We start from the raw sequence: 21911 nt of genomic DNA on the forward strand, positions 1-21911 counted from the left end.
TCATAACTAAGTGGTGCTATAACTTCAAACAGCACGTCTTAATGTTTTCATATCATGGCACATAAATGATGAAAATATTTGGCATCTGGGATAAAGTGAAGAGAATTGTGTGTGTTTTGGCACCTAGGAGAAGGTGAAGAGAACTTGGGAGAGGTTTATAGGGCTTGGTTTTAAAAATCATTGCTTTTTAGTATTATGATTCTATGGTAAAAACAAAGTATTCAGGAAAACAATAAATATTGAATTTGCCTAAAATTTCCACATATGACACTTTCTAAATTTTTATAGATTTGAGTTTTCTAATATCAGTAATGTTATAACTCATTCTTACTGGAAGAGAAAAATATTTTTCATTGAAAAAAGCTGAATTCACCGTGCCAGAATTCTGTTTAGGTCACAAAGTGTATTATAAGACCATAGTTCTTGATGTTTCATGATATTTCAGAATTAGCCATGTTGACATTCATAGTTTCGAATGCATCAATCCCTACCCTAGCACCATCTGGGGGCTGGGGTCCAAGCCTTGTTGTTCACCAGAACTGATTGCCTTCAGCATTAGCCCTCTGGGAGGCCAGCTTTTTAAAAGAACAAGTCTGCACTTGCACAAGCTTCCAAAAACCTGGAGAAAGGGAACACTTCCCAGGTCATTTTGTAAGACCAGAATAAATTTAATACAAAAACTGAAAAGGATATTGTCGGGGGGAAAAAACCATTAGCCAATCTCATTTATGAAAAATAATGCAAATATTTTAAAATATTAAAATATTTTAATATATATATAAAATATCAAGAACAAATTGGGTGTATCTTAGTGTCAAGTTATCCAGTATAACTCCATGCACTAAAAGAATAAAATAAAAAAATCTCAACAGGTAAAAAGAAAAATAATTTGACAGAAGTCCAAGATCTATTCATGCTTTCCTCTTTTAAAAAATTTTTGAAAATTCATTCATAAAGATCCTTCCATCTGCCTCTCAATCCACCCTCTAAGTCAATCTGTCTGACAAGAATCAAATTATTTTAATTTGTTTATATCACAGATTAGCCCATCCCACCAAGTGACCAAGTGAAGCTGCTCAGTCGTGTCCGACTCTTTGTGACCCCATGGACTGTAGCCTACCAGGCTCCTCCATCCATGGGATTTTCCAGGCAAGAGTACTAGCGTGGGTTGCCATTTCCTTCTCCAGAGCATCTTCCCGACCCAGGGATCGAACCCGGGTCGCCTGCAGTGTAGGCAGACGCTTTACTGTCTGAGCCACAAGGGCAGTCCTATCCCACAGTCACTCTCAATAACAAAAACGTAACTGTCCTCAGGTTTAGAACCAGTGAAAGAGGAGACAGACACTGTGGTCGTTCAAGCCTCAGTCTCCTTATCAGGAGCTGACTCTGACTTCAACTGGCTGGGAATCGGGGCAGCACGAGCGCTCTCAGTAGCCACAGTCCTGGACTGAGCAGCAATGCACCATGCTTCTTCCAGCTGTCACCTGAGAATTGAATGACTGCATCTGGCCTCTGCATCCCCGGGACCTCTTACAAGGAGCTCATTTCCAACTCCCAGCACACAATCTGAGTGCTTCTCAGCTCTTGAGTGAACACAGATCACCTGTGGGTACCTTTAAATCTTTAAAAACGAATTCAGTCAACCTGTAACAGAGCAGGACCCCACAGGGCCTTTGTGGGGGGACGGGGGAGGGGGTTGCAGAGGACTGGCCTTCCCCCACACCCTCTACTTTAGCTCCTCTCTGAAGTTTCTAGATAATAGTATTTTATGCAAATGTCCTGAGTTGTTTTGCAGTTGTGAACTCCCACAAGACCACCACCAAAAGGAAAATGTTAACTACTTGATGATCTGAAGCACATACTCCCAGGCCTCCTGGAGCCTAAGGACTGATAGGTTAACCCCTGTGAAACTGCCTGCTATCTCACCATCAACCAGTCAGAGGGCTGTGCACAAGCTGATCCTAGACACTGCACACACACCCCTCACCTGGCCTTTAAAAGAGGCCTCTTAGGCTTTGCCTAAACTTTTTGGGGAACTCAGGGTATTTTAGGGTATGAGCCACACTTCTGCTTGCATGGCCCTGCAAGAAGCCCTTCTTTGCTCCAGACTGCAACATTTCTGTTTATTTGGCCTCACTGTGTGTGAACTGGCACTAACAAATCTGGAGTAAATCTGCCAGGTGATGCCTGCGGAGCTCCTTCTGCTGACCACACTTTAAGCAGCAAAGTAGACTACATACTATCCCAGCTTGCATCCCACCTAATGGGAGGACAAGGTAGGAAGTGGGGAAAGCCATTGCTGTTTTCCATTAATCAATCAGGCCCTCCTGTTGGCAGCTGCAGCCACCGACTTAACAGTGCAAAGGTGGAAGGTAAGTCCACCTGGGGAGGTATGAACGAACTTCTTTTGAGGGTGGCAGCTGGGAATGGGGGACAGGATGAAAAATATCTAAGCAAACAACGTTCTGCACTGTTTTTGTTATGAATCGTTCATCTTCCAGACTGATCTGGAGACAGGAGTCAGACTGCAGTTTCAAATTCTGAATGACTCTGAGATTTTAATGATGTTGGAGAATAAAGTTTCATTTTAGGCAGTGAAACACGTTTTTAAATCTCATATCTTTACATTTTTAGATCCAACAATCTCTAGAGTGGTTAAGAATAGATTTTATGAATTATCACTCAGTTCAGTTCAGTTCAGTCGCTCAGTCATGTCCAACTCTTTACGACCCCATGAATCACAGCACGCCAGGCCTCCCTGTCCATCACCAACTCCCGGAGTTCACTCAAACTCATGTCCATCGAGTCGGTGATGCCATCCAGCCATCTCATTCTCTGTCGTCCCCTTCTCCTCCCACCCCCAATCCCTCCCAGCATCAGAGTCTTCCAGTGAGTCAACTCGTCTCATGAGGTGGCCAAAGTATTGGAGTTTCAGCTTTAGCATCAGTCCTTCCAATGAACACCCTGGATTGATCTCCTTTAGAATGGACTGGTTGGACCTCCTTGCAGTCCAAGGGACTCTCAAAGAGTCTTCTCCAGCACCACAGTTCAAAAGCATCAATTCTTCGGCGATCAGCTTTCTTCACAGTCCAACTCTCATATCCATACATGACCACTGGAAAAACCATAGCCTTGACTAGACGGACCTTTGTTGGCAAAGTAATGTCTCTGCTTTTTAATATGCTACCTAGGTTGGTCATAACTTTCCTTCCAAGGAGTAAGCGTCTTTTAATTTCATGGCTGCAATCAGCATCCACTAGCCATGTTTAAAATATTTTCTCTATTTTCTAAAACACCTTTTCACAGCCCTCAAAATAACCATAACCAATAGGAGATCAAGAGAGTCTGTCTTTTCACAGCTATTGGTAGGAAACCAGAAAAGTAGAATTTATTTATCTGAATGCTACAATTATGAGTCAAAATTAAGTCCCTTCATTCTTGAGTGAAAGTTGCTCAGTCGTGTCCAACTCTTTGCTAACCCTTGGACTGTACAGTCCATGGAATTCTCCAGGCCAGAATACTGGAATGGATAGCCTTTCCCTTTTCCAGGGGATCTTCCCAACCCAGGGATCGAACCCATGTCTCCTGCATTGGAGGCGGATTTTTTACCAGCAAAGTCACAAGGGAAGCTCTCAGAAGAGAGGGAATCCCTTTTCTTCTGTTCACCCTCTACCTTATTTTTCCCCTCTACTTTTCTCACTCTAAATCAATATGGTGGGAGGAAAGAAGGAGAAATTTCACTTTTCCATCACAAATTATGTCCTTTACCAATAAGAAGATGTAATGAGACCCCTTTATGGAATCCTGAAAGATGGGAGAAGATTGTAGCCAAGGGAGAAGCCAGGCTCTCTCTCTGTGTGTGTGTGTATATGGAGCACACTTGGATTGAAGCTAAACACCTCGGAATATAATTTGTAGATTTTGATTTGAAAAAAAGTTTCAGTTCAGTTCAGTTCAGTCGCTCAGTCGTGTCCGACTCTCCGTGACCCCATGAATAACAGCACGCCAGGCCTCCCTGTCCATCACCAACTCCCGGAGTTCACTCAAACTCATGTCCACAGAGTCGGCGATGCCATCCAGCCATCTCATTCTCGGTCGTCCCCTTCTCCTCCCGCCCCCAACACTTCCCAACATCAGAGTCTTTTCCAGTGAGTCAACTCATCGCATGAGGTGGCCAAAGTATTGCAGTTTCAGCTTTAGCATCAGTCCTTCCAATGAACACCCAGGATCAATCTCCCTTAGAATGGACTGGTTGGATCTCCTTGCGGTACAAGGGACTCTCAAGAGTCTTCTCCAACACCACAGTTCAAAAGCATTGATTCTTCAGCGTCAGCTTTCTTCACAGTCCAACTCTCACATCCATTCATGACCACGGGAAAAACCATAGCCTTGACTAGACGGACCTTTGTTGGCAAAGTAATGTCTCTGCTTTTGAATATGCTATCTGCTGCTGCTGCTGCTAAGTCACTTCAGTCGTGTCCGACTCTGTGTGATCCCATAGACGGAAGCCCACCAGGCTCCCCGTCCCTGGGATTCTCCAGGCAAGAACACTGGAGTGGGTTGCCATTTCCTTCTCCAATGTGTGAAAGTGAAAGTGAAGTCGCTCAGTCGTGTCCGACCCATAGCAACCCCACGGACTGCAGCCTACCAGGCTTCTCCATCCATGGGATTCTCCAGGCAAGAGTACTGCAGTGGCTTGCCATTGCCTTCTCCAGGTTGGTCATAACTTTCCTTCCAAGGAGCAAGCGTCTTTTAATTTCATGGCTGCAATCAGCATCCACAGTGATTTTGGAGCCCAAAAAAATAAAGTCTGACACTGTTTCCACTGTTTCCCCATCTATTTCCCATGAAGTGATGGGACCAGATGCCATGATCTTTGTTTTCTGAATGTTGAGCTTCAGGCCAACCTTTTCACTCTCCTCTTTTACTTTCATCAAGAGGCTTTTGAGTTCCTCTTCACTTTCTGCCATACTACTTTAAAAACTGTTTTATAATTATGTAAAATAATTTTTAAAATTGGAACCAAAATGCATAAAAAAGATGCTAAATGTGTAAAAGTTGGTGTCATAACCACACAAAGAAGAATTATTTCAAGTGACTTTAAGGACAGTAATTTTACAATTTCTCTCCAGTGGGATATACCTAAGATTTGAAAAACTGCCCCCAAATGATAATGATTTTGGTTATCGTATTATTGGTGTTGGAACTGTTATTCTGACAAGGTTTTATTGTATTGTGTTTGTATTGGAAATGACTGGGTCATAGGAGGGGGAGAGAACAGGGAGGAAACTTCTCTCTCTGATTCAAACTCCTTTCTGTGCTCCCGTTTTTGTTTTTGTCTTATTTTTTAAGACATACAACATAATGATTTAATATACAGTATATGTTGTGAAATGATTACTATAACCAAATTAACACATCCATCACCTCGGGTAGCTGCGTGCGTGTGTGTGTTGAAAACAGTTAAGAGTGTTCCCCATTCTTCTTTAGTGTCAGGCGAGTGTATTCTCCTCAGTTCTGTCTCATCACAACAAAGATTTGGAGTGATGGACATTAAAGCCCTCAGCATGTCACAGCTCTCAGGTCTCGAACAGACCGTGTTATAGCTCTTAGATAAATCAGTGTTACAGCTCAGTGTTACAGTTGTTATTTAGAAAATAGCAGGAAAATCCATCCTTGAGACATGAGGGCATGTTGACACCCAAAGACACAAAAAGAGCGCCCCAGCATGCAGGAGAGAAAGAGAAAGAGCCCCGGCATTTTGGCTTCTCTTTTTATATGTTTTTTCTCCCCGGGGCCTGTCCTATGTAAATTGGGCTAGCCAGGAGTGTTGTTTGTTCTACCTGAGGTCCTCACTCTGGCCCTCGGACTTTCCTTTGTTCTATTTTCACGGACTTTTTCCTTCCTTGTCTTTTAGCCACCACCATTCTGGACTCCTGTTTCCTATTCTAATTACCTAACATTTAGGTTTCAGCTTTTTTGCTTTAATGGCGACTAACCACTTGCTCACTTTTAATGTGAATGTCTTCTTAGCGTTGCCTAATAATGCTGTGCAATTGGGTCACTAGTCTTATTTTAAGCAAACTTAGATTTGAAATGCAAGCTAATACTTTCAAATACATGTCAGGGTTTAACTTGGAAGGCAAAAGATGAGCACTAAGGACTTGCATTTTCCCAATAAACTGAGTTCTTTGCTCTCCTCCTTAACATCTAAACGAAGAAATCAACAAAACGACTTAACTTTAGGGCTGGGAAGGTAAATTGTCGTCTAAAACATCTCACAGTCTATAAAACCTGTCAGGACAAATTGTTACGTTATTATTGACCAAATGCGGATGATATAATTTGGGAAACTTTTTATATGCGTAGAAAATGAAACGTTGGAAAAGAAGCCCTCGATCACTGTGTATCCCCAGCTCACGACCTCAGTCCACGCTACACCTGCCTTCCTGCCTGCTCTGCGAGGTCCCAAAGCATGGAAATCCCACAGCGCCTGCAGAATTCTGCACCCGCTTCAGGCTGAAGATAAGTGAACATTAGTTGTTTTCGTATTTATAGTGAAGGAGGAAACAGAACAGGCTCCATCTTGAAAGCAGGACCCCATCTTGACCGGACTATGGACTTCGAGCTATATGCCCAGTATCTATGGAAACGACATACCAACCGGAAAAACCAGGCCCCCGGAAGGAAGAGCCCCGGGCTATCCCTTGCCTAAAAGAATACCCTAATTATCTGTGTAACAGAATAGAATCATACATTCTATTATGCTTATTGGGGTATGACCACAGGCCTATTGATAATTGTCCACTGTTAACCACCTAGGCTTAAGGCATATGAATCACAGGTTAACTGATTGTCAGGGAATTTGGGGAGGTGGGTTTGTGCACATACACTTAAGGTATATATATAATGTTTTCACAAAAACTAGTCCGGGTCCTTGGCTAAAAGGAGACTCTACCTTGGGCCTGCTGGTGTAATAAACTGCATTCCACTATCTGCATGAGTGAGTGAGTTTATTTCCCGGAACGCATGGCTACAATAGTAGCTCTTTTCATAAAACCTGACAAATACCAGGCTCTCAATAAAGGATTATTAAATTAATGGCATTATGCAAAGTTTACAACACTGGAGAATAAACTTTGGTCATGAAAGATACTAAACAGAGGATGGCTATTCTTGTTACAGTTTTACTGTGGATCCATATACTAATGTAAAAATCTACCTTAAGGATATTTTTAAAGGCCATTTGTTCTTCATTGGGAGTACCCTTCTATCATAATGTTGTTGTTTAGTCACTTAGTTGCAGGACTTTTTGTGACCCTATGGACTGTAGCCCACCCGGGTCCTCTGTCCATGGGATTTTCCAGGTAAGAAAACTAGAGTGGGTTGCCATTTCCTTCTCCAGGGGATCTTCCCTGTGTCCAACCCGCCTCTCCTGAATTGCAGGTGGATTTTATTTTACTGCTGAACCACCAGCGAAGTCCTCCATCATAATAGTATTGATCAAATGATGATTATACCTTTACTAGGGGTATTAATTATATTGTGAAAGACGTTATCACTATAAAAAATTACTTTTTTAAAAAAAGTACAGAGGAATGAGAGGAGAGGAAGAATATACGCATGAGAAAGTGCTTTTTCTTTCTCTTTAATAGTTTGAATAAAAGTTTTGATCTGGAGAAAGGCAAAGGGCAGGGGACTAAACTCTAATCTTGAGCTCTCCTGCAGTCTCCTAACAGGTCCTCTCCTGGTCCTGGGCATGGCAGTGGGAGGTGTTCAACCTGGCCAGTGGCAGAGGCATACTGATTGTCACCCTCACACAAAGCCAGTCTTTAAATCTGGGCAGCTGTGAGAGTGGATATGCAGTGAGGCAGGAATCTGGTTAAGTGGGAGATGTTTCTGCTTGGAAAATGTTCCTTTCCTGAGAAACATCTTTTAGGTCTTCCATTTCTTGACCCTCTATGCTTGTCACAAGTCCACCACCACCACTCCCAGACCCTAGCCACATTCAGACTCCACTCTCTGGCCTAGCAGAGCAGCACCCAGCCCGGATCCGACGAGGTCCCAGGATGCAGCCCTCCTTGCTCCTGTCCTAAGATCCCCATGTTAATGAAGATTATCACATATATAAAGGATCAAAATATCTTTATTTTGATAACAGATAATTCATAATAGAAGGGCTGATAAGAAAGGGAAACTAAATTTTTAAGATGAAATATTGAGAAAAATTTTGGGTTTTTTTTTTTTTTACATTTCCCTTTTTCTCATCTAAAAATCATGAATGATATCAAACTAATATTTTCAAAATATCCTGAATACAGAAAAGAAAAAAACCTTGAATACTTGAATATTTTCTGAAGACAATCTTGATTCATTCTACCAAGGTTGTTAAAAGACAGAGACTGTAATAAACTTTAAGAAGTATAAAGTTGAATGTTTGTCACTGTTGTTTCTTTTTCTGGTGTTTAGCAACAGAAATAGAATGCACTTAACAGTTTAAGCATAACAGGATTTATTAGGAGATAAAGATCATTCTAAAGGAGATCAATCCTGTGTGTTCACTGGAAGGACTGATACTAAAGCTGAAACTCCAATACTTTGGCCACCTCATGAGATGAGTTGACTCACTGGAAAAGACTGATGCTGGGAAGGATTGGGGGCGGGAGGAGAAGGGGACGACAGAGAATGAGATGGCTGGATGGCATCACCGACTCGATGGACATTAGTTTGTGTGAACTCCGGGAGTTGGTGATGGACAGGGAAGCCTGGCATGCTATGATTCATGGGGTCGCAAAGAGTTGGACAAAACTGAGCGACTGAACTGAACTGAAAGATCACTTAAAATTCAATAGAGAGATGAATCCAGATTTTAAATTGAGCACCAGAGAGTATCTTTCAGAAGCTCACTGCAGACTAAGGCACAAAGATTCTGTCAGAAATCAGAAAATACTGCATCTGTGGCTACCACCCCAAGTTGCTCTCTGAGGACCATGCAGCCCCTGGCAAATGCTGGATTTGGGGTCATTCAGAGTGTTTGTGGGAAATGTGTGCACCAAGTGTTAATAAACTTCATGCACTATTGTTAGAGGATAAATACTACATTCATTCTAAAGAACCACCTAGCAAAAGTTGGTAGGGTTAGGTTTATACATTTTCTATGACATGATTCTGCTCATGGGTATATATCCAACAGAAATTTTCTCACAGATCCATAAGGGACTATTATATATGGTGGTGGTGACTAAACAGCCATCTGAGCATCCACTGGGGACAGCAAGTATATAAAATGGCAGAGACTTATCAGAGGCTAATGTGCCAGATGTGGAAGCAAGTCAAAAGTCCATATAAAGATCTGAAGAATTTGCAAATGAGTGGAAAATAATAAAATAACATGTTTAGCCTAATATCTTTTACATGAATTGAAAATATAAGGACACACATGAATAAATCACAAAAAAGACTGACACAAGAAGAGACTTTTTAAATAAAATATTCATAGGAAGAAACTGCAGTGGAAGAAGGGAAAGCAAATAACAACTAGTTGTGCCTCCCCCCACACTGGATTTCAGCTGTGACTGGAATTCCGAGTTGGCCTCACTCTCCATCCACAAAGGCAGAGCACTGTTATCTACTCTGAATATCTTTGTCTGAATTCTCACCTCAGCTGTAAATGTCTTTAAATTACCTCCTAAATTTATCCAGCTAGAGTTTTCAATCATCTGCCATCTTTACTGTCTGTTCCGTTTGAATTTTCTGTTTTGTTACTTTTACCATTTATTATTTCTGTTATGGTCTTCCCCCACTGCAGCTAACAATAAAAAGCTGGCTTTCAAAAACAGAAATATAGATCAACGGAACAGTACAGAAAGCTCAGAAATAAACCCATACACCTATAGTCAATTAATCTATGACAAAGGAGGCAGAAATATACAATAGAGAAAATACAGTCTCTTCAATAAGTTATGATGAAAAAACTGGACAGCTACATTTAAAAGAATTAAATTAGAATATTTTCTCACACCATACAAAAAAATAAACTCAAAATGGACCAAAGACCTAAGTGTAAGATCAGATACTATAAAACTGTTAGAGGAAAACATAGGCAGAACACTGACATAAATTGCAGCATTATCTGTTTGGACCCACCTCCTAGAGTAATGAAAATAAAAACAAAAATAAATGGGACCTAATTAAACTTAAAAGCTTTTGCACAGCAAGGGGAAGCATACACAAAATAAAAAGACAACCCACAGAATGGGAGAAAATATTTGTAAATGAAGTGACCAACAAGAAATTAATCTCCAAGGTATACAAACTCAATGTAACCTCCAAAGTATGCAGCTCAAAAACAAAAAATAAATAATTCAGTCAAAAAATAGAAGATCCAAATAGACATTTCTTCAAAGAAGACATACAGATGGCCAAAAACCACATGAAAAGATGCTCAACATCAAAAAGCACATGAAAAGATGCTCAACATCACTAATTAATACAGTAATACAAATCAAAACTACAGCTCACATCATCATAAAGTCTACAAACAATAAATGCTGGAGAGGGTTTGCAGAAAACGGAACCTTCCTGCACCGTTGGTAGGAATGGAAATTGGTACAGCCACTATGGAGTTTCCTTTAAAAAAGTAAAAATAGAGCTACCATGTGGCCCAGCAATCCCACTACTTGGCACCTATTTGTATAAAAGCACACATATAAGATACACCCCGACGTTCATTACAACACTATTTATAATAGCCAAGACATGGAAGCAACCTAAATGTTCATCAACAGACAAACGGATAAAGAAGACGATATAGATAAATAGATACAATGGAATATTGCCTGCCTGCTCAGACTCTGCGACACTATGGACTGTAGCCCACCAGGCTCCTGGGTCCATGGAGATTCTCCAGGAGCGGGTCGCCATTCCCTCCTCCAGGGGATCTTCCCAACCGAGGGATTGAAACCGGCTGTCTCACATCTCCCGCATTGGCAGGTGGGTTCTTTACCACTAGCCCATCTGAAGCCCTTCTATACCCCAGTGTGCGCTCAAACATTCTTTCTCTCCAGTGTACTAGTTCTTTTCCTTTTCAACCCTAATCCAACCTATATTGAAGAGATTTGATCTGCGTAATTTTATCCGAGATGTATGTTTTTGTATTATCAGTATTAGGTCTTCTGATGCAGTTATCTCCTAGGATTAATGCCGCCACCTTTCTATCTGATAGGGCTTCCAGGAGGCCAGAAGAGCATAAAAACTGCGGACTGAGGACTTCTGAATCTCAGACACTTTGCATCTCCTGGTGTGAGAGCCACGCGTTGGCGCAGTGCTTTCCCGGCTGTGAGCTCAGAGCCTGGGGTCCAGCCGGCGAGGCTCCGGGGCCCTAGAAGCCGCCAGACCAGAGCTCCGCGGACTCCGCGTGGTCGCCGCTCCCTTTCCACACTGCCCTGTGTGAGCTCTCCTGGGAGCGTCCGGGTTTCGATGGGGAAATGCTCTCTAGTCCCTGCGGGCTTCGGCGATGGGACAGTTCGCTAAACGGACGCTTTGCTGGAGCCTGGAGCGCCTCGCAGGGGGACGAAGAGCCCCCCTGCCCCGGACACGACGCCGGAGACCCACCCGGACCCAGAGCCGCCCCTGGGAGAGGAGGCCGCCGCCCCTGCAACCTCCCTCGCCGGGTGGCAACGTTTCTTAGACCGAGAGGATCCAGGGAGCGCCTAAGGCGGGGACACTACGGAGCCTCGCGCGGCTCCTATCTTCAGAACCCACCGCAGGTGCCAAGGCTGTAGGCAGCGGATCCGCCGCGCAGGGGCCCGGAAGACCCAAGGATGCCAGGAGTTGGAGGTTTGCGCTGAGTCCCTCATCCCCGCTGGCAAATGCTACCGTAACAACTCTGCCTTTGCGCCACAAGGATGGAAGCCCTTTGCCTTCCGAGTTCTCGGATAATTTTCCTTTCGCTAATCAATAAAGACGACGAAAAACGATGTCACAGTTCGTTGTTCCTCCGGTGAGTCTCTGGTTTGTCTGTTTGGGAAGACGAGGCGCACGGACGGCGGTGGCTGCCTGTTCCCAGTGGAGATCCTTGGTCGCCCGACCTTGCTGGGCGCCGTTGGGACCCTGGGGTCGCCTGTGCACCCAGGGAACGGGGGTACATTGGGGAAAGAGCGTGGCCTCCCGTCGACTCCCCGACCCACACTGGGCCTCCAAAGAGAGCAGACAGGCGGTCTGCAGCCCCGAGGACTCCGCTTGCCCGGGAAGAGCCCCGGCTCCTTGGCCGTGGTCCCTTTTGGCTCCGAGTCCAGCTCAGGGCCCTCCAGTACCTGCGCGCGGTTCTGGCGCCGCCTCCACCGCATTCCTCCACCCCTTCCCCGAACTCACCCAGAAGTTCAGGGTTCCTAAGGCCCAGATGTTTCGGCTTACTCAGACACAATCCAAACCCCAAAAAAGTGTCCCTTAATCCCTCTACCCTCCCCACCGTCCTTGCCCAACGCCCGCCAGCGACCGGCGGAGATGACTTGCTCCGAGACCGCTGGCGTGGAAGTTGAGAGGATAATGACCTTGGACTAGAGGCCGGGAAACCAGCCACCCTGCTCTGCTGCGACGGGCTGATCGCTGCCTTTCCTACTCCAACCGAATGTGGGACTCCCACGTAGCGAGGATTGTACCAGTGCAAGGAAACGACCAGGAACGAACCTCTCTCCAGGAGGACCCTCCTCTCCTCCCCTCCCCCACCTTTAACCCAATCAGCAAAAACCACTCAGAACTTCCATGACCCTCCCAGAAAGATGGAGTTCGCCTCAGTCCCCAGGGACCCCGAGGTAATTTGCAAGGCAAATGAGTGTGGATCCCGCCTATCAACACCAAGGTTTCCCAAAACCTGGTCAGGCAGGCACTATAAAAGGCACACTCCGCACCCAGCTCAATCATTCGCCCCTGCGCTCTCGGCCTGGTGAGGAGACTGAAGCCATGGAAGCGCACGCACACTGCTGCTTGGAAGCGCAATCTTGGAGGAGGGCACCTCCCGAGCCCCACTTGCCTCCGGGCCTGAACCGAGAACAGGCCTGGGCCTGGGCTCTGGATAACTTCCCCGCGCTGAGCCGCCCCTCCTGCCTAAGCCCCGAGTTCTGCGGGGACCCGCACTACTGCGCCTGTGGGCTGCCGCGCCACGCTTGCCCCGGACATGCGGACGGTCCGAGCGTCCAGAGCGGCCAGAAACGCTGGCGAGAGCCTCAAGTGCAGGAGCCGGCTGCCAGTCCGGGATGGAGCGACGGTCCCGTCAAGAAGAGGCCCAAGCCACACAGCGGGCCCAGGAGGCTCTGAACAGCCAGCAGATGCCAGCAGCTGCGGAGGCCGCCAGACCCGCGGCCAGATCGCCTCCAGGACCCCAGGACGCCCCCACTCCACCCCACTCCATCCCACACACCCTGAGGCTACCGAAAACTGAGACTTGAAACCCGGTTGTACCCGGCAAGGAAAGGAATAGCAGCCTCCTGCCTGACTCACAGCACCCCTTCAATCACCACCCTGGACTGGAGCCTGAGTCACCCCAGAGGAGGCCTCATTCTGCCGGGCTGGACTTCTCCCCTGGGCCCCGCCTCGCTCAGCTAGCTTAAGGAACTTGCTTGTAGCTGCACTCAGAATCGTTGTGTTTCTTATGTATTCCGATTGTGCACAATGATTAAAGCCGGTTTCCCTATTCTCTGCCTGTGGAATTGATTTGGGTGGGTGGAGTCAGGGCTGGAAGTGATATGGGTGAGGGGCAAGGCTGTACCTCAAAAGGGAGCTGGGACCCAGGTCAGGGCTCCTTAACATCGATGAACTGAAAAGTGAAACAATGACATAACTTTGACTACCATAGAGGCCTATATTAAACTTTTTCATTTTATCCACTGTTGGTAAGGTAAAAACTCCACAACACAGCTTTTGGAAATTGATTTGAAAGGATCTTTGGAAAGGCAATATTGTATGGAAAGCACATTAAACATTTCATTGTGAACACTATTTTGACCCAGAATTTCACTTCTTACAAGCAAAGAATTATACTTTAAAAAATTGTGCTTTCCAGTAAAGGCTGGGAAAAAAATATGATACATCTACAGGAGTCCCTCTCCCATTTTAACAACTATTTCCTGCTTCCCTATTCATATGTCTGCAGGAGTAGCCAAGTTAATGCTTAACCTTTGTGCTAACTGGGTATTGGTTGATGGTCTAGATCTTGGCATTTACCCAAGCCAAGTCAGCAAGTCCCTACCATGGAATGTGCAACTGAGACTTAGAATTTGATCTCTTTTTTTAAGGTTTGTGTTTTTTCTTTCTTTTTTTTTTTTTGGCTATGCTGGGTCTTTGCTGCACCAGGCTTTCTCTAGTTGTGGCACATGGGGGCTACTCTTCATTGGGGTGTGCGGGCTTCTCATTGCAGTGGCTTCTCTTGTTGAGGAGCAGGGACTCTAGGTGCTTGGGCTTCAGTAGTTGCCCCACAGGCTCAGCCACTGTGGCTTGTGGGGTCCAGAATGCTGTCTCAGTAGTTGTGGCTCAAGGGCTTAGTTGCTCCACAGCATGAGGAATCTTCCTGGATCAGGGATTGAACCCATGTCCTCCTCATTGGCAGGCAGATTCTTAACCACTGGAGCACCAAGGAAGCCCCAGAACTTGATCTTAACATATACTCTAAGTACCAATTTCCTTCCCAATTTCTTGTTATCTATCTCAAGTCTACATGTAAAGGGAAGTTCACATGTCTCTTCCTGGATTGTTCATACAATCATTACTTCCAGCCCTCACTGAGGCCCACTCTGTTATTCCCAGCTCCTCTATAAGAAAACTTCACATCACTGCTCCTCTCCCACTGGATGGATGGATGGATGCCAGGACATGTGTGTGTGCTAAGTCCCTAAGTCGCTTCAGTTGTGTCCAACTCTTTGTGATGCTATGGACTCTACCTGCCAGGTTCCTCTGTCCATGAGATTCTCCAGGCAAGAATATTGGAGTAGGTTGCCATGCCCATCTCCAGAGGATCTTCTCAAACCAAGAACTGAACCTGGATCTCCCACATTGCAGGCAGATTCTTTACTGTATATTCTGCACTGAAGTCTTCTGCATTGCAGGCAGATTCTTTACTGCTGAGCTACCAGGGAAGCCCCCAGATGCCAGGACATGCTCACCCTAACAGCACACAGTTGTCAGTGAGCTGGTTCTGAAAAAAAGATTACTGTTTCAGGATGCATTTCCTCTTTACTGCCCATTCTTTAATCCCATGAAGTATCATCACACAAGGTGGAACAGCTATATTGATTTTTATAGAAGGATGGGATAACTGAAGGAAACTACACATCAAGCAGGAGAAAATTAAACTAAATATTTAATTTTTAAAAAGTTATCCTTCTGAGAGTACCCTATGACCCATTGTAGAAGATGAACCTCTTTAGAATTAGTCTACTTACAGGGCACGATAACGATCCAAAATAGAATCTGAATATTTACCCCAGGCACTAAACAGAGCCAACTGGGTTTCCCAGACTCTCCAGATTGTACTGCTCCCTTAAATCAAGTGGGCTCACAGCTATCACTTGTGCTAGGAGGGCTGAAAGACATAACTGTGGCTCCTCCTTCAGGAGTCTACATTTTGTTTCAGTTCTTTCTCAAAACATAAAGAACAGCGGCACTAAGAAGGCGGTCAATAAGCAAGGCCTCCTCATCCTCAGACTGGAATCCCAACCCCCAGGAAAAGGAAACACATAGTTAGGATCCGTGAGAATAGAAGGATCCTTGAGGATCCTGTAGTCACACACGAAGACTGTCCCTGACTCTCACCAGAAGCCAATCCATGCCTCACATACCCTTGTTAACTCTTCTCACAGATCTATCTATATTCTATCATGATACTCTTTTTCCTAACAATGGACCAGTACTTATTTTTGGTATAGGCAGAAAAAGAAATGGACTTACTTTATTCGGAAGCCTGTCTACATCATTTCACATTCATTCTGATGATTATTTTTTGAATCTATAAAATACTCATTGTTTCTTCCCTTCTTGAAACCACCTCTTTCCTTCCTTGAGACTATGGCTACCTGGAAGATATGTTCCTATTTCACATGCCCAGTACTGAAGGATGAGTTTGCTCCATGCTGGCTTACAGGATCAATGGAATTCTCTTATTCTTGATGCTCAGAAAAGTTATTTATGAATGAAATTTAGAAAAAAACAGGTAGGACAGAGTACTTGATTTGCCATTTTCTTTGAAAATTTAAAGAGAAAACGTAAAAGAGAATGGAAACCCTTACAGATTAAAAGAGACTGTTGCTGTTTATTCACCCACTTGTGGTATCCAACTCATGGTATGCAACCCCATGGACTGTAGCTCGCCAGGCTCCTCTGTCTGCGGGATTTCCCAGGCAAGAATACTGAAGTAGGTTGTCATTTCTTTCTCCAGGGGATCTTCCCAACCCAGGGATCAAACCCACATCTCATTAGAGTTCCGACCCCCCCCCCCAAATCAGTTGCAGCCATTCCATGTTATTCTAATGGAACCCCTTCAACTTACCACTATTGGCTCTCTTGACCAGAGCCTCCAACCCTCTACTTCCTCTGTTGTTCATGCTTTCATCCACTTACTTTATTTACTTATTTTTCATTTTGATTGTTTTCCTTCTGTTCTCTGTTTCCTTTTCCCTCATTTTTACCCCTACCATTGTCTTTTTCCCTCAGCTCATGCAAAATATTGGCTTTAGTGAGTCTTTCAAACATTAGAGTTTTCTTTCCAAGCAGCAAATCAACTGTCATAGGGAACAAGATTCAGCTGTATCTTCATGTTCTCTTGTCTGTGTCTTTGCTCTCCCCTTAAGATTCAGCTCTGCCAAATCAGGACCCAGCTCTACAATTCTGCCTGTGCAGCACTCTCACAGCACCTTGCTCACAGTAGGTTGTCAAAACATTCTTATTTAGAACTCTTTGAATTAAACTGGCTTTGTCAAGTTGAAGAAAAATGACTGATCAAGGAAATTTAGGCTTGGATGCACTGACATGTTTGCCAAGACAATGTCTGAAAGAAACGAGGAAGGATGTAAGGAGATGCAATTTCACTTTAGATCTGACACTAGAAGGAAAAAGCAAACCACTCTGATTAAACACACAGAAAAAGACAACATTTTCAGTTTGCTGTTGATTGATGTTATGTTTAATATCCATGATCATATTATTAAGAATGATGATGATAATAATAATTGTAAGTGAATAATAGGGTTTTTTGCCAGGAAATATCTAATTATTTGACTTTGTTATTGAATTAGCCATAAAAGCTTCCTGTTAATTTTTTGCTATTATCCAGGTGAAAATATGAAGACAAGAAAGGTTAGGTAACTAGCTGAGTCATATAGAAATAACAGACAGAACTTCTTTTTTTTTTTTTTTTGCTGTTGAAATACTGGTTTTATTCTTGGTCACAGCACCATCAGAGTTCCTTTCATCTGAGTCAGAGTCATCAGAGTCAAGAGGATTAGTAAAACTGAGGGGTGCTCTGAATAGAGGGGAACTGTCATGATGATCTGCAAGATCATGCATTTCAACTTGTATTGTGGGGCTTGGTGTTGAACTCACAGTTTTCATTGTTTGACAGTGGATATCTGAGGATTTGCCTTCAGATGAATCAGGCATGGGTAGAGTGTTCTCAGGTCCATGAAATGACCACGTTAAATGTCCTTTTCCATCAAGAGGTAAGTGGTCTGGCCTTGGAGGTGTGTCTGAATTCTTCTGTGATGCTTCTGGTAGAATAATCGGATCTTTATTTGACTGTGTTGCATTGCAGTCCACACAAGAATTTTGGGAAATCTCATCAACTTTTAGATCTCTTGAACTTAATTCCTGTGACTTAGAGATTTTATCAACTGTACACAGTGAAGCCGAAGCAGATTTAATTTTAATTGCATGTCCCCTATTTAAGAGTGTGTTCCCATCAAAACTTCTTGGTCCTTCTTGAAGAGGAACCTTCTTAATCTCAAAACTTAAATTTCGCTCCAATTTTTTATCTATCTGTTCAATAGTTGATTCATTTTTCCCTGTAAGTTCCGTTGATTTATTATAGTTTCTGTTGAGGTCTGTTGAAGGTTGTTCTGATGAAACCATGTGCAACATTGGCTTTGGATGGTATCTGTCATTGTCCTGCCACACAGTAGTGACTGTCGGAAAAGCTGAAGGGGGAGAAGGTGTCAAGATGGGGGGCACTGGGTGAGGTTCTGGAGGCTGCAGTATTTCTTCCTTAGCATCCCCTTCTACAAGGCAACTGCGGGTCCTTGGTGGTTTTGGAGGGGGAGAATCTTGTTTGTCATGATCTATGGAGCTGATCATATTTTCAGTGTTAACTTCATTCACTCCATCAGTAATTTTCTGGGTGCCATGAATTTCATATAGTTGTAGTTGTTTTTCAAACAGTTGGGCGATAGCTCTATGAACAAGCTCATATTGCTCCTTAGTTTGTACTGCAGAATGCCTCTGTGTTCTCATTTCTTGTATTAAGTTAAAAACATTAAATTCTTCTGGTATTTTCCCAGCTTTTAGTAAATTCCATGTATAATCTATGGCACAAATGGCACCTGTTCGTCCACAGCCTGCACTGCAATGAATACAAATAGGCACACCTTCATGTTCCTGTGTATTTCCTCATTAAGCTTATCATGTCCAGAATAGAATCGAATGATGAAGGAACATCATGGTCTGGCCAGTTCACATAATGAAACTGATACAGCCTACGAGATTCATTTTGAAATTCAAGTAAGAGTGTCCTAATGAAGTAGTCTGTTCTTGCTTGTTCAGCTTCACAAGAAATTTTAAATGGTGCAAATGTTATAGGGTCTTCTCCATACAAAGGCCAATACCGTTCACATTTTTTCCTTCCCATCTCAAATTCACGACAGGCCATTACAATGATTACAACATTGTACTCCCATATCATCCTCCAAAAATCTATTACTGTATTTGCTAAAGGTCCTTGGGTTGCCACATATGCTTTTGGCCCATAAACACCATGGCAGTATGTCCTTATATCTGTTCTTTTTAACATTTTCTTCTTTTTCTTTTCTCCAGTGGCTGTGGGATAAATCTTTTCTGTTCTATATTTGGTTGACAATCTTCTTAGTCGCATGAAGTCCCGGGCGAAGTTGTCCTCCCCATTGTGGTCCGGACTCTTCATGGCCTGGACCCTCTGGATGAATTTCCTCAGGATCTCCACTTGCTCCATCCTCCCGCGTCCCCCCGGCTGCGGTCGCTGGCCCCCCCGCCGCCCGCCCGCCCGGCGCAGAGCCCGCTCAGCCTTCCCCAGCTCGCCCCCACTACCCGTCCCGTCTCTCCCGACCCCCGACGCTCCCTGCTCCTCCCCATCGCCCAAGGCAGCGGCGGCACGGGCGGCACCAGCCCGGCTCCCGACCCTACAACTTCCAGGAGCAGCCACTCTCCCACAGTAGTAGCCGAGCCGCTGCGGCTAGCACCAACCCCAACCCCCAGCCTGCTCCATCCTCCTTCCCCGCCCTGCTCCTGCTCGGTCGGAGACGCAGACACCGCCTTAGGAACACGGCTCTCCGATCGCCCTGCCCCCCCCCTTCCCGGTTCCTCCTTCCCTCCCTCCAGACTAGCAACCTCAGCCGCCACTCTCCCAGACAGAACTTCTACCCAAAAAGTCTGCATCTAGATTCCTAGACCAACTCCCCCTACCAATATGTTGGCTCGAAGTCTGAAGTAATTTTAGTTTAGAACTGAAGAACTAGAGTGAGAGTCTGACCAACAGTGTGATTTCCTACAAAAATGGCCAACTTCTCATTCTGATCAACTGGATAATATTTGATGGAACTTTCCCAGCAGAAGGGCCCTGAGACTCAATGGACATACAGTTACCTAAAAATGTCAGGCACTTAGGATACTTTTCATAAAAGAGTAGCCTTCCAAAGGGCTTGTCTTGACAGAGCCCCTGTACCTATTATTCCTGTAAAACCAAACAACACAAGAACATTAATTCTCTCAAACCACAAAATCAACTCAATTTTGAATAACTCAATCAGATGACTGGATTTTCCTTTAACCTCCTCAGATCCCTCCTTCTAAACCAGTTTGCAACAGGAATAAAAAGACAGGTCAGGATTAAAAGCCTTGCTGTTGTAGAGTCACTAAGTCCCCTCTGACTCTCTTGCTACCCTAAGAACTGTAGCCCGCCAGGCTCCTCTGTACTTGAAATTCTCCAGGCAAGAATATTGGATGGAGTGAGTTCCATTTCATTCTCCAGGGTGTGGATTCCGGGTCTCCTGCATTGCAAGATACCTTACCGCTGAGTCCGAATTTTCCTTTCATCTCCTCAGGTCCGGCCTTCTGAACCAATTTGTAACAGGAGGACAACCACACATCAGGACTATAAGCCTAGGAAAGCATAAATTCTCAAGGAGGGGATTCCTGGAAACTTCTCCGCTGAGGGGCGAAGCGATGGAGCACTTTCCCCGCTGTGTGCGCGAGTCCTGGAATTCCTCAAAGGAGCCCCAGGAAACAGAGGTGCTGCAACTCTTGAGCTTAGCGGACCCTGAGGAATGGCAGCTGCCTTGCTATCCTACTCTGGGCGAACGCTCTTCAAACAAGGAGAACTTCAGTCGGAAACAACTTTCTACCCCCTGCGGGCTTCTGCGCCCATACTGCCCGAAACACGGGCCCGGAGGCAGAGCAACTGCGGGCCGGGAGCCGGGCCGCCAACTCCGGACACCACGCCCGCGCTCGGCCGGGAGCCACCGGCGCCCTCAGAAGGGGAAGACGCCGCGCGCCCCCAAAGCTTCCCTGGGCGGATCTTGCCGCAACAGGAGGACCCGTCGTCTGAAAACCGAGACCTCCGACCCCGGGGACTGTTTCGGAGCATCGCCCTCCTCCTGACCTGGGGAGACACCACCGCAAGTCCCCAGAATGGTGGCCGCGGACCTATTCTCAGCGGCCGGAAAGACCTAGGCTGCCTCTCCCGTCGCCTTTGGCCCCAGGAGCCCTCATCTCCCCTGAGACTCTTCATTGGACGATCCTCTGCGACAGAGTCTATTACAATAGCACCTCTCCGTTTAGAAATCGTGGAAGAATTCGTCTTCATAGACATTTGGGAATTTCTCTTTCTCTTAATAAACTGTACCAAATTCCAACGTCTTTCTCTGTCCTGCTTTGACTTTGGGGGAGGGCCGGGCACGGGGGCGTGACGGCCGGTGCAGTTCTCCTAGGGGACCCTCAGTACCCTGATTTGCTGAACTGGGGATGGGGGAATCGGTGGGGGTTCTTGGGCACACCGAGTGGCCAGGGGTCCACACAGCTGTTGTCAAACTGGGTCTCACTTGTCAGGATTCAGGAGATCCGGCAAAGCGCAGCAGGCAGCCCCGAGAACTCCGCTTCCCGGAAACGCTCCTGCTGGCTCGCTGGGACTCTCCCTTCCAGTCCATTTGCGGGGCGTCCAGTCATTTGCATGTGGCTCCCCGGCCCCCAGCGCCCGTCGCCGCTCCAAAGGTTTCCAGAAGCCAGGACTCTGCAGCGCAGAGCTCCTGTCTCCCTCGGACACTTTCCTGGGCGCGTCCCTTCTTCCTCTGAGCCACCACGAACCTGATTTCCAGCTGGCACGCCTGAGCTGACCTGGAGCCAGATCGCTAGGGCCGCAGACAAGAGAGAACCCGGGATTGGCTTTGTGGTGAGGGATTTCTGCAGCCAGATTCTGGAGCGATTAGGCTCGCTTCACATCCTAACTCCACTTGCCAAGGCTCCTGACTTCTCATTGCCAATCAGAGCAGAACTCTATTTCCCCCAAACCTGGGGTTGAAATGGGGCGCTGAGACAACAATGGCAGGCTAAGTGTAAGAGCTCAATAAACGTTAACACAGTCATTCTGAGAATCTCTCAACTGCTGTGATCTGGGGGTAAAATCC

The 21911-nt window shown here is 45.4% G+C and overlaps 1 pseudogene; it reads right to left on the bottom strand.

Annotated features, from left to right (window-relative positions):
- Window positions 1-17361: 17361 nt before the first annotated feature.
- LOC129553091 (tyrosine-protein phosphatase non-receptor type 12 pseudogene) lies at window positions 17362-19293 on the bottom strand (annotated as a pseudogene).
- Window positions 19294-21911: the final 2618 nt, after the last annotated feature.

The sequence above is a fragment of the Moschus berezovskii genome, chromosome 18, assembly GCF_049115385.1.
Source record: "Moschus berezovskii isolate FMDL1 chromosome 18, NW_MosBer_1.0, whole genome shotgun sequence".
NCBI classification, from domain to species: Eukaryota; Metazoa; Chordata; class Mammalia; order Artiodactyla; family Moschidae; genus Moschus; species Moschus berezovskii.